Raw genomic sequence first — 11,298 nt, 5'->3', positions numbered from 1 at the left:
TTTGGTACTAAAGGTGTCATGGGTGCCAAGATTTTATTCACTGCCCGCAAGTCCTGCACCATTCTATATTTAACTTGACTGTCAGTGCCGGGCTTCTTTTTTACTGGATACAAGGGAGTATTAGCGGGTGATTTTACTTCCTTCAATGCCCCCGCTTTAAGCAGAGATTGTATTTGTGTAGCTATAGCTGCTTCTTGCAGCGCACTAAGGGGATATTGTTTCAGCTGGGGTAGGACGGCACCTGGAATCAACTGTAATTTAACTGGGGAAACAGGTAGTAAACCAACATCTGCTTGATGACTTTCCCACAAATCTTCTGGGAGTGTTTGCAGAGCCTGATATATATCTGGAGGAGGGTGACACAGAATTTCGGGTTCCTCCTCAAAATATTGGATCACATTACACGTGTCGAGGTGTTGTTCCTCATCTATCGTTAATGTTACTGTACCATCTGTATGATATGCAATATTGGCTCCCAATTTTGTAAAATATCTCCTCCCAGCAGATTTGTTGGTGCTCCCCCTGATATTAAAAACCGAGAAAGAAAAATCCTATTTCCAACTTTAACCTTTAGGGGCTTTGTCAGGGGAGCGTCAGATAAAATTCCATCATACCCCGTAATTAATACTGTTTCAGTGGACTCCTGGCCGGGCCGTATCACCGAGTCTGAAAGCAGGCTGCGCGAAGCTCCACTGTCCACTAAACATGAGATGTTTTTATTGTTTATTTGTATTGGGATGTGTAACATTTTTATATGTGATTTTCCTAAGACAGGAGCGAGTCATGCCCTCTGATCCTCCGATTGATTAGGAGGTCCGGAGGTCTGCCTAGATCCATATCTAGTATCAAACCTGGCTGGAGATGAAAAGTCGTCTCCCTCATCTCTCATTCTTTTCCTACAATAGCGTTTCACGTGGCCAATTTTGTTGCAGTAGTGACAAGTCAAAGGTTTGCGATACTGTCCATAGTCCCTATCTTGTGGGGTGGTTATGGCATTAACAGTAGGGTGTCTTCAGGTTTTCGTCTCTACCAGGTCAGCCTCTATTCCCTGTGCTTTTTGCAACAATGTTCCTCTATCTCTAGTTGCTCTCCACTCCGGTGTACAGGCTTTCAGTCTTTCACTTATCTGTAGAATTAATCCTTCCATAAATTGTCTATTGAAGGCTCGGATCGTAGTTGGCTGAGCCAAATCCAATCCTTCATCTGCCATCATACTTTCCATAGACAAGTAAAAGTCTGATACTGTCTGTCCTGGAGTTTGTTTCATGGGTGATATGGACCCTCTCTCTATTTGTTTTGCCATACAGAAAGCTTCCAACCTAACAACAAATGGGGCCCTTGAATCTATGTGTCTGACGTGTCCTGCCTGTTGGTTGCCGTCTGTGTCAAAATGGTCTATAGGTCGGTGCGGACCTATTTCTGTCACAAATTGCTGAAACAGAGTAGAAGTCATTTTATGTCTACACAAATCTTCCCCGTCTTGCCATGTTGCATCATGTGTATCCATCCACTGTCTTACAAATCTACAAAACGCAGCTGGTTTCGCTACTGGGTCTGGGGCATTCTGTATTAGTGCCATAAGGGCGTCTGGTGTCCATGGTGCCCAGGTCCTTATCTGCATCCTACGAGTAACAGTAGGTGGGGCATTTGGATGGGCTACTTGTCCAAATTCCGGATTATTTACCTGTACAATGTGTGTATCAGTGCGTACGGGGGCTACAGTTTCTGGATGAGGTTTTTGTGCCCCACAATGCACACACTCTATTGCCCATTCTGGGTTTTGTGTTCCACAAACCTGACAAACCCATCCCCTGCCTTGGAGTGAAGGATATATCTTATGTGGTTTATGTTCTATGTCAGTGTATGGGGGTGGAATGGCTGAGCTGGGGTCAACCAGAGCCTCAGCATTTTTTGTTCTTCTATCCTTCATGTCCCAACCATCACAATCTGGGTTATATTTCCACCCCTCCTCTTTTGCTCTATAAGGCCGCGTACACACGGGCGGATTGTCTGCCCAACTAAGTTCGTCAGACAATCCGACAGACAGTCCGTCCAAACTTTTGAATGAACGGACTTGCCCACACACGGAACTTTTTGAGCGGACTAATACCAGCGGACTAAGTCCGCCATACAATCCGCTCAACTTTTGAAATGAACGGACTTGCCCACACACGCGGAGGAAAGTCCGCTCATTTCGAGTGCGTCTCCAGGTAGGCGGGGCCCGTGAAGGAGACGTCGCTGGCCCCGCCGCCTGGTATGGACTTAAAGGGGAACCCCAACGCTGAAAAAAATCGGCGTGGTGGTCCCCCCCAAGTCCACAACAGACCCTTGTCCGAGCACGCTACCCGGCCGGCCAGGAAAGGGGGGCGAGCGAGCGCCCCCCCCCCTCCTGAGCCATACCAGGCCGCGTGCCCTCAACATGGGGGGTGCCTTGGGGAAGGGGGGGCCGCGCGGCCCCCCACCCCAAAGCACCTTGTCCCCATGTTGATGAGGACAAGGGCCTCTTCCCGACAACCCTGGCCGTTGGTTGTCGGGGTCTGCGGGCGGGGGGCTTATCGGAATCCGGGAGCCCCCTTTAATAAGGGGGCCCCCGGATACCGGCCCCCCACCCTATGTGAATGAGTATGGGGTACAATGTACCCCTACCCATTCACCTGTGAAAAAAAAGTACAAAAAAAACACAACACAGGGTTAAAATATTTTATTGCACAGCTCCGGGGGTCTTCCGTCTTCGGGGGTCTTCTCGCCGGACTCCTCCGCTATCTTCTTATAGCTCTTTTGCTAGCGGAGGAGTCCGGCTTTCTTCCTCCCCGCCGCCGGCCTCTTCTCCCGACTTCAGGGGTCTTGTCCCCCTCTTCGGTTCTTCTGCCGGGCCACCGCGCCTTCTTCTAGCTCTTTTACAGGCGGTGGCCCAGTCTTCTGCCGCCGCCTTCCGTTCTTCTTCTTCTTCTCCAGGAGATGTTGCCTCGACGATCTCTCCGGCCGGAATGCCAGAGCCGCGCTGCGCGGCCACTTATATAGTGATAATGGGGCGGTGTCACATGGTATATGTCACATGGGTTGGTGTCACATGGTGACCCCGCCCCCTTACGATGTCATAGTCCCCATGTGACATCAACCCATGTGACATATACCATGTGACACCGCCCCATTGTCACTATATAAGTGGCCGCGCAGCGCGGCTCTGGCATTCCGGCCGGAGAGATCGTCGAGGCAACATCTCCTGGAGAAGAAGAAGATGAAGAAGATGAAGAAGATGAAGAAGATGAAGAAGATGAAGAAGATGAAGAAGATGAAGAAGAAGATGAAGAAGAAGAAGAAGAAGAAGAAGAAGAAGAAGAAGAAGAAGAAGAAGAAGAAGAAGAAGAACGGAAGGCGGCGGCGACAGCGGCGACAGAAGACCGGGCCACCGCCTGTAAAAGAGCTAGAAGAAGGCGCGGTGGCCCGGCAGAAGAACCGAAGAGGGGGACAAGACCCCCGAAGTCGGGAGAAGAGGCCGGCGGCGGGGAGGAAGAAAGCCGGACTCCTCCGCTAGTAAAAGAGCTACAAGAAGATAGCGGAGGAGTCCGGCGAGAAGACCCCCGAAGACGGAAGACCCCCGGAGCTGTGCAATAAAATATTTTAACCCTGTGTTGTGGTTTTTTTTGTACTTTTTTTCACAGGTGAATGGGTAGGGGTACATTGTACCCCATACTCATTCACATAGGGTGGGGGGCCGGTATCCGGGGGCCCCCTTATTAAAGGGGGCTCCCGGATTCCGATAAGCCCCCCGCCCGCAGACCCCGACAACCAACGGCCAGGGTTGTCGGGAAGAGGCCCTTGTCCTCATCAACATGGGGACAAGGTGCTTTGGGGTGGGGGGGCCGCGCGGCCCCCCCTTCCCCAAGGCACCCCCCATGTTGAGGGCACGTGGCCTGGTACGGCTCAGGAGGGGGGGCGCTCGCTCGCCCCCCTTTCCTGGCCGGCCGGGTAGCGTGCTCGGACAAGGGTCTGTTGTGGACTTGGGGGGGACCCCCACGCCGATTTTTTTCGGCGTTGGGGTTCCCCTTTGAGTCCATACCAGGCGGCGGGGCTCGCGACGTCTCCGTCGCGGGCCCCGCTTACCTGGAGACCCGCTTCGAAATGAGCGGACTTTTCTCCGGGCGGGAAAAGTCCGCTCATTTCGAAAGTACAGCGGACTGGCACACACACGGGCGGACTGTCCGCTCAAACCAAGTTTGGACGGACAATCTTACGGAAATTCCGTAAGACTTTGTTTGTCAGACAGTCCGCTGAAAAAGTCCGCTGAAGCCCACACACGAGCGGACTGTCCGCTCAAATGTGTTTCGGCGGACTAAGTTGGGCAGACAGTCCGCCTGTCACGTTACCTGGTAGGAGAGCCCAGAAAGCAGGGAGCGGCGCCTCGTAAGCCTCCGGCTCGAGAGCCCCTGGAGATGGAGACAGGGATTCAAGAGTTCGGAGGGCACAAGTGCCAGGCCGGGTTGCAGCAACGGAGATCCACCACCAGCTGGTACAGGAGGTCAGACTGGAACGGGAGGTAGTAGACAGCGGGCACAACAGGAGCAGCTGGTACTGGCAGACAGGCAGGAACAGCAGGAGCAGCTGGTACTGGCAGACAGGCAGGAACAGCAGGAGCAGCTGGTACTGGCAGACAGGCAGGAACAGCAGGAGCAGCTGGTACTGGCGTTCAGGTGGGTACAGCAGGCGTGGTCAGGAACGAGCCGGGTCGGTAATTAGCGGGCAGCAGAAGTACAAAGCAGAAGGCAGGAGCGTGGTCAGGTAGGCAGAGGGTCGGAGGCCGGCAGCAATCAAACAAGGTCAAACAGGCTGGGTTCAGTATCAGGAACAGGCGGGAGCAAGTAGCAGAAATCACGGGAACGCTGTAGACAGGACAGCGCGGGAGAACAGGAGCTGATTCCTTAAATAACCTATTGGGCGCCAAGAACGGTCGCACGGTGAGTTTGCGTGCCCCCGCGAGTAACCGTGCTCCCGTTCGTGACCCCGCGTCCCCGCGTACGCCCGTTCGCTTGGTCGCGCGCCCGTGTGCGCTCGCTCGTGTCAACGCGCACCCGCGTGCGCCTGTTAGGATCTACACGCACACGCGTGCGTTTGTTCGCGGGCCATACCCCTTCCATTTGACCAGAAACTGAGTCCGATTCTGTCTTCTCCTGCAGTCCAGGATGGATTCGACCTCGTATTCCAATTCTCCATCAATCATCACAGGTACCGGGGGGTTGGCATTCCGATTGGCAAAGGGGTCCGGAACAGTAGGTTTAAGCAGTGAGGCGTGAAAGACTGAGTGGATCCGAAACGACTCCGGGAGCTTCAATTCAAAAGCCACGTCATTCAGCTTCCTCACAATAGGGAATGGGCCCACAAACTTCGGGCCCAGCTTCTTGGATGGGCAGGCCAATTTCAGGTTTAGAGTGGACAACCAGACCTGGTCCCCGACCTTGAGGTTGAGCTCCCCCCTTCTCTTCTTATCGAAGACCTCCTTGTTGTGTTCCTGTGTTTTAGCCAGAGTCTCTTGTAGGAGTTTATTGTTGGTTTTTCGAAGAAATTGAGGTCTTCCTGTACCGCCGGTACTGAACATTCAGGGAGATTACTGGACAGAAAAAGCGGGTGGAAGCCAAAATTTGCAAAAAATGGAGACTGTTTTGTGGCAGAATGGATAGAATTGTTATAAGCAAATTCTGCTAGTGGTAAGAGCGATGCCCAGTCATCCTGGGAGAAGGAAGAAAAGCAACGCAGATATTGCTCCAGTGTTTGGTTGGTTCTCTCGGTCTGGCCGTTGGTCTGAGGGTGATAGGCCGAGGAAAGACGAAGCTCAATTTTCAGGGCCCCACAGAGTGCTTTCCAAAACCTGGACGTGAACTGCACCCCCCTATCTGAAGTAATGTTGGCAGGGATGCCATGAAGCCTCACCACTTCTCTAATAAAAGTCTTAGCCGTCTCTGCGGCCGAAGGGGTCCCCTTCATAGGCAAAAAGTGGGCCATTTTAGTGAGTCGGTCTACCACCACAAAGATTGTGGAAAAATCCTCCGAAGGAGGCAATTCCACGATGAAGTCCATGGATATCATCCTCCAAGGTCTATCCGGAATGGGCAGTGGTCTCAGCAGCCCCCAAGCTTTTGATTTGCTACCTTTATTCCGAATACATGTGGTGCATGCCTCCACATATTCCCTGCAGTGCTTTTTCATCTGTGGCCACCAGAAGGTGCGCTGAAGCAAGTCCGTGGTTTTGAGCACCCCAAAGTGGCCGGCCAGCAGGTGGTCGTGGCAGGAGCTGAGGACTGCGACACGTACTTCTTGGGGAACGTAGATCTTGCCCTGATGCCAAAGAAGACCATCTCTAGAAGTTAATGGAATGTCAGGTGGGAGGACCGGATCGCTGGAAGCTTGCTTAATTTGGGTGAGTAGGTCCTCCTGAAGCAGGAGAAAGTTCCCTGAGGAAAGGATAGTATCAGGAGTAGAGAGCTCCACTGGTTCACTGTACATGCGAGAGAGAGCATCGGATTTGACATTCTTAGATCCCGGACGGTACGTGATGTGAAACACGAATCTAGAGAAGAAGAGTGCCCACCTGGCCTGTCTTGGCTTCAGTCTCTTGGCCGACTTAAGATATTCTAGATTTTTATGATCAGTATAGACCAGGATCGGGTGGGAAGCGCCCTCGAGAAGGTAGCGCCACTCCTCGAGTGCCGCCTTGATCGCCAGCAGTTCACGGTCACCGACATCGTAATTACGTTCAGCCTCCGAAAGCTTGCGGGAAAAGAAGGCGACCGGATGCAAGAGTGACTTAGGCCCCTGTCTCTGGGACAGCACCGCACCGACCGCAATTTCCGAGGCATCCACCTCCAGGATATAAGGCAGGGTTGAGTCAGGGTGTCTTAAGATTGAGGCCGATATGAACAAGTCCTTTAGGGTTTTGAAAGCCTCTTGTGCCCTAGAGGTCCATTGAAACTTCTGACCCTGTTTGGTCAGCTCGGTGATGGGGGAGATGATGGAGGAAAATCCCTTGATGAATTTCCTGTAAAAATTAGCAAATCCTACGAATCGTTGGACCCCTTTCTTGTCAGAGGGAGCGGGCCAGTCTAGGATGGCTGAGATCTTCTGGGGGTCCATCTCTATTCCTTTCACTGAAATAATTAGACCAAGGAATTGAATACTTTGTTGTTCAAAGACACACTTCTCGGGCTTGGCGTACAGGCCATGGAGACGGAGTCAGCCTAGGACATTCTTCACATGTTCCCGGTGCTCGGCTAAGGAGGAAGAAAAGATTAAGATATCATCTAGATACACTATAACAAACAAATCAAGGTAATCTCTGAAGATATAATTTACGAAATGTTGGAATGTAGCAGGAGCATTACATAGTCCGAAGGGCATAACTAAATATTCAAAGTGCCCGAAACGAGTACGGAAGGCGGTCTTCCATTCGTCGCCTCTACGAATGCGGACAAGGTTGTAGGCACCCCGAAGGTCTAGTTTAGAGAATACTTCGGCCGACCCCAGTCTCTGAAATAGTTCGGGCACTAACGGTAGGGGATAGCGTTTTTTTATTGTGACCTTGTTAAGTGCCCGGTAGTCCACACATGGGCGTAGGGAGTGGTCTTTTTTCTCAACGAAGAAGATCCCTGCACCTGCCGGGGAGGTGGACGGTCGAATAAAACCCTTCTCCAAGTTCTCGTCCAGGTAGGTTTTCAGGGTTCCCAGTTCGGTTTCGGATAAGGGGAAAATTCTTCCGAAGGGAATCTCTGCCCCCGGAAGCAACTCGATAGGGCAGTCATATGGCCTGTGAGGGGGTAGAGTCTCGGCGCCCTTCTTGCTAAACACATCCAAGAAGTTGTGGTAAACCTTGGGCACAGCCTGTCGGATCTCGGTGTCCGTTTCTAAGCAAAGCAGGGAAGAAGGGTCCGTGTTAACAACTGGGAGACAGTGCTGACGGCAGTAGGCAGACGGGAACTCAATTCCCCCGGTGGACCAATTGATGAGGGGGTTGTGGGCCTTCAACCAGGGCATGCCGAGAATAACGGGAAAAAGTGGAGACTTAATGATGTCCAGACACAGGAGCTCCTGGTGGGTTCCGGCGATGATGGCAAAAAGAGGAGACGTCTCCTGGGTCACTGGTCCGGACTTAAGGGTGGAACCGTCGGCCAAATAAATTGAAAGTCCTTTTACCCTAGGCCGAAGAGGGATGTTGTTTCTTAAGGCAAAGGACAAGTCCATAAAGCCGCTGCAAGCCCCAGAGTCAATAATCGCGTTGGTTTTGATAGTCCCTCCTGAGAGCTGCAAAAGAAGAGGCACAGCCAGATGAGAGGTGTTACTAAGCAAGGCAGGAGAAGAAGCGGGAGGAAGGAGGAGGCACTTACGCAATTTGGCAGGGCAAGTGCGAACATAATGTCCCGGTTCTCCACAGTAGAGACACAGATTGCCGGCTCTTCGACGTTGGCGCTCCTCAGGTGTCAAAGATGGGCGAAGGAGTCCCAGCTGCATGGGCTCTGGAGAATCTGGAGAGGGTGGAACAGGAGCGGAGGGAACCGGAGAGTTGGAACTTGGAACCCGTGGTAACATCCAGACAGGGCGAGAGGTAGAAGAAGAACGCTCCAGGCGACGTTCTCTTAGGCGCCTATCAATCTGGACAGAGAGGTCAATGAGCGCTTCTAGGGTTTCAGGGATACCCACGCGAGCCAGTTCGTCTTTTAACGATTCAGAGAGGCCCATCCGAAACTGGTAGCGGAGGGCCGAGTTATTCCAGTCTGTGTCGGAGCTCCAGCGTCTGAACTCAGACACGTAATCCTCCACCGGCCTGCGACCCTGTTGGAGCGCATGCAGGGCTGCTTCTGCGGTGGCAGCAAGCTGGGGGTCCTCATACAGACGAGACATCGCTTGGAAGAAAGTATTTAAAGTGTCCAGAGAGGGATCCTTCCGTTCCAAAAGACGATGCGCCCAGGCCTGGGGCTCGTCTGTCAGTAGCGAAATGACGAACCCCACTTTAGTCGCCTCGAGGGAGAAAGTCCAGGGCTGTAAAGCGAAGAAGAGCTCGCAGGAGTTATGAAAGGCCCTGAACTTGTTTCGGTTGCCGGAGAAACGATCTGGAGTGGGGACCCTTGGTTCAGGCGGCATCATTACCACTGAAGGTGGAGCTGGAGGTCCGGGAACAGCAGATGATGAGGCAGATAGGGCCAGGACCTGTTCTTCCAGACGACCGTAGCCTTCCTGCAAGTTCTTCACAGCCTGGGTAAGACCGGCTAGATGGCGGCAAAGCTCGTCCATTGGGGAGGCTCCCTGCGTGGGCTCGGACATGGCTGTCCTGTACTGTCACGTTACCTGGTAGGAGAGCCCAGAAAGCAGGGAGCGGCGCCTCGTAAGCCTCCGGCTCGAGAGCCCCTGGAGATGGAGACAGGGATTCAAGAGTTCGGAGGGCACAAGTGCCAGGCCGGGTTGCAGCAACGGAGATCCACCACCAGCTGGTACAGGAGGTCAGACTGGAACGGGAGGTAGTAGACAGCGGGCACAACAGGAGCAGCTGGTACTGGCAGACAGGCAGGAACAGCAGGAGCAGCTGGTACTGGCAGACAGGCAGGAACAGCAGGAGCAGCTGGTACTGGCAGACAGGCAGGAACAGCAGGAGCAGCTGGTACTGGCAGACAGGCAGGAACAGCAGGAGCAGCTGGTACTGGCGTTCAGGTGGGTACAGCAGACGTGGTCAGGAACGAGCCGGGTCGGTAATTAGCGGGCAGCAGAAGTACAAAGCAGAAGGCAGGAGCGTGGTCAGGTAGGCAGAGGGTCGGAGGCCGGCAGCAATCAAACAAGGTCAAACAGGCTGGGTTCAGTATCAGGAACAGGCAGGAGCAAGTAGCAGAAGTCACGGGAACGCTGTAGACAGGACAGCACGGGAGAACAGGAGCGGATTCCTTAAATAACCTATTGGGCGCCAAGAACGGTCGCACGGTGAGTTTGCGTGCCCCCGCGAGTAACCGTGCTCCCGTTCGTGACCCCGCGTACGCCCATTCGCTTGGTCGCGCGCCCGTGTGCGCTCGCTCGTGTCAACGCGCACCCGCGTGCGCCTGTTAGGATCTACACGCACACGCGTGCGTTCGTTCGCGCCAACCTGCGTCTGAGGACGCCTGCGGGTGAGTTTCCTATGTACGATCGGAACAGTAGGTCGATCGTGACACCGCCCATGTGTACGCGGCCTAAGAGACCTTAATTAAGCACTGAACCTGACGCATCCATTGCTTCTCTAACACCTCTCCTTGTCTGTCCCTTTTTATTTCCTTCCACACGTCTGGGTCTAAACCCGCTGCTCCTTTTACCTTAAATTTATGAAGTATGGTTTTTAAATTTTGTGCTTCATCTTTCCCATATATGTTCTTAATTATCTGTGGCACCGTATAGTGGGCCACAGTTCCTTGACGGGGTTTTGTGTACCTCTGACCCATTCTAACAGTCCGTGCCTAGGTAGCGTGTGGGACACTGTTATATGTCCCAAAATAAAAAAATAAAAAAAAGTGTGTATGAGGGACCCTACAACAGTTCCTCGTTGCCTTCCTCCTAGGATGCTAGAATACTAAAAAAACCTCCCCGGGATGAGATTTCTGAAATCGAATTACTTTATATGCTAGCCAACTGACAAATATTATGACCAGACTGACGGCTACAACATATACAAGCATTCCTTTAAGTGGCCAGGTATCCGACTAGATCTCCGGGCTTATGGAGACCTTATTCCCCTCCGTATCTGGGATCCCTCTCGTGCACTCTTATCCCTGCTTTATGGAGCAGACAGGGTTTATACTTTCAACCAGTCTTATGGTTTATGACTTAGATGTGAAGGTTGACCCCCCGAAAGGGCGCTTTCACTTGCCTAGTACGGCAATCCTCCTTCTAATTCATACCATCCTAAACATGGCTCATTCTTTCACCCAACATGGACAGACAACAAATTATCAGCAAAACAAAGGTATTACTTATAATAGTTCAAGACTCACCCCTACAGAGGTTGCAGTTAATATGCTGCGTGGAGACCCGTTTCTGACAGAACTGGCTAAAGGCACAAATTAGGGAAGCTCAGAGTATAAAGAGAAATAAAGGCTTTCTCTTACCTGGCCAGGCTTCGTGGTCTGTGGTTCTCGAAGTGCCCCAGTGTTATGGTTCCGTCAGCTCCGTTCGTCCACCTCTAGTAGGATCATTGATGAGTCCATGTTCGGGCGCCAAAATTGTTAAGTGCAATTCTAAAACCAATTGCTTTTCCTCTTTGTAATGCTGAGTTCAAATCTTATGCTTCTGATAGAA

Source organism: Lithobates pipiens, unplaced genomic scaffold (assembly GCF_037356315.1).
Source record: "Lithobates pipiens isolate NorthernLeopardFrog02 unplaced genomic scaffold, aLitPip1_a1.2 Scaffold_1, whole genome shotgun sequence".
NCBI classification, from domain to species: domain Eukaryota; kingdom Metazoa; phylum Chordata; class Amphibia; order Anura; family Ranidae; genus Lithobates; species Lithobates pipiens.
The sequence above is the reverse complement of the archived record's forward strand: the minus strand, read 5'-3'. Positions refer to the sequence as shown.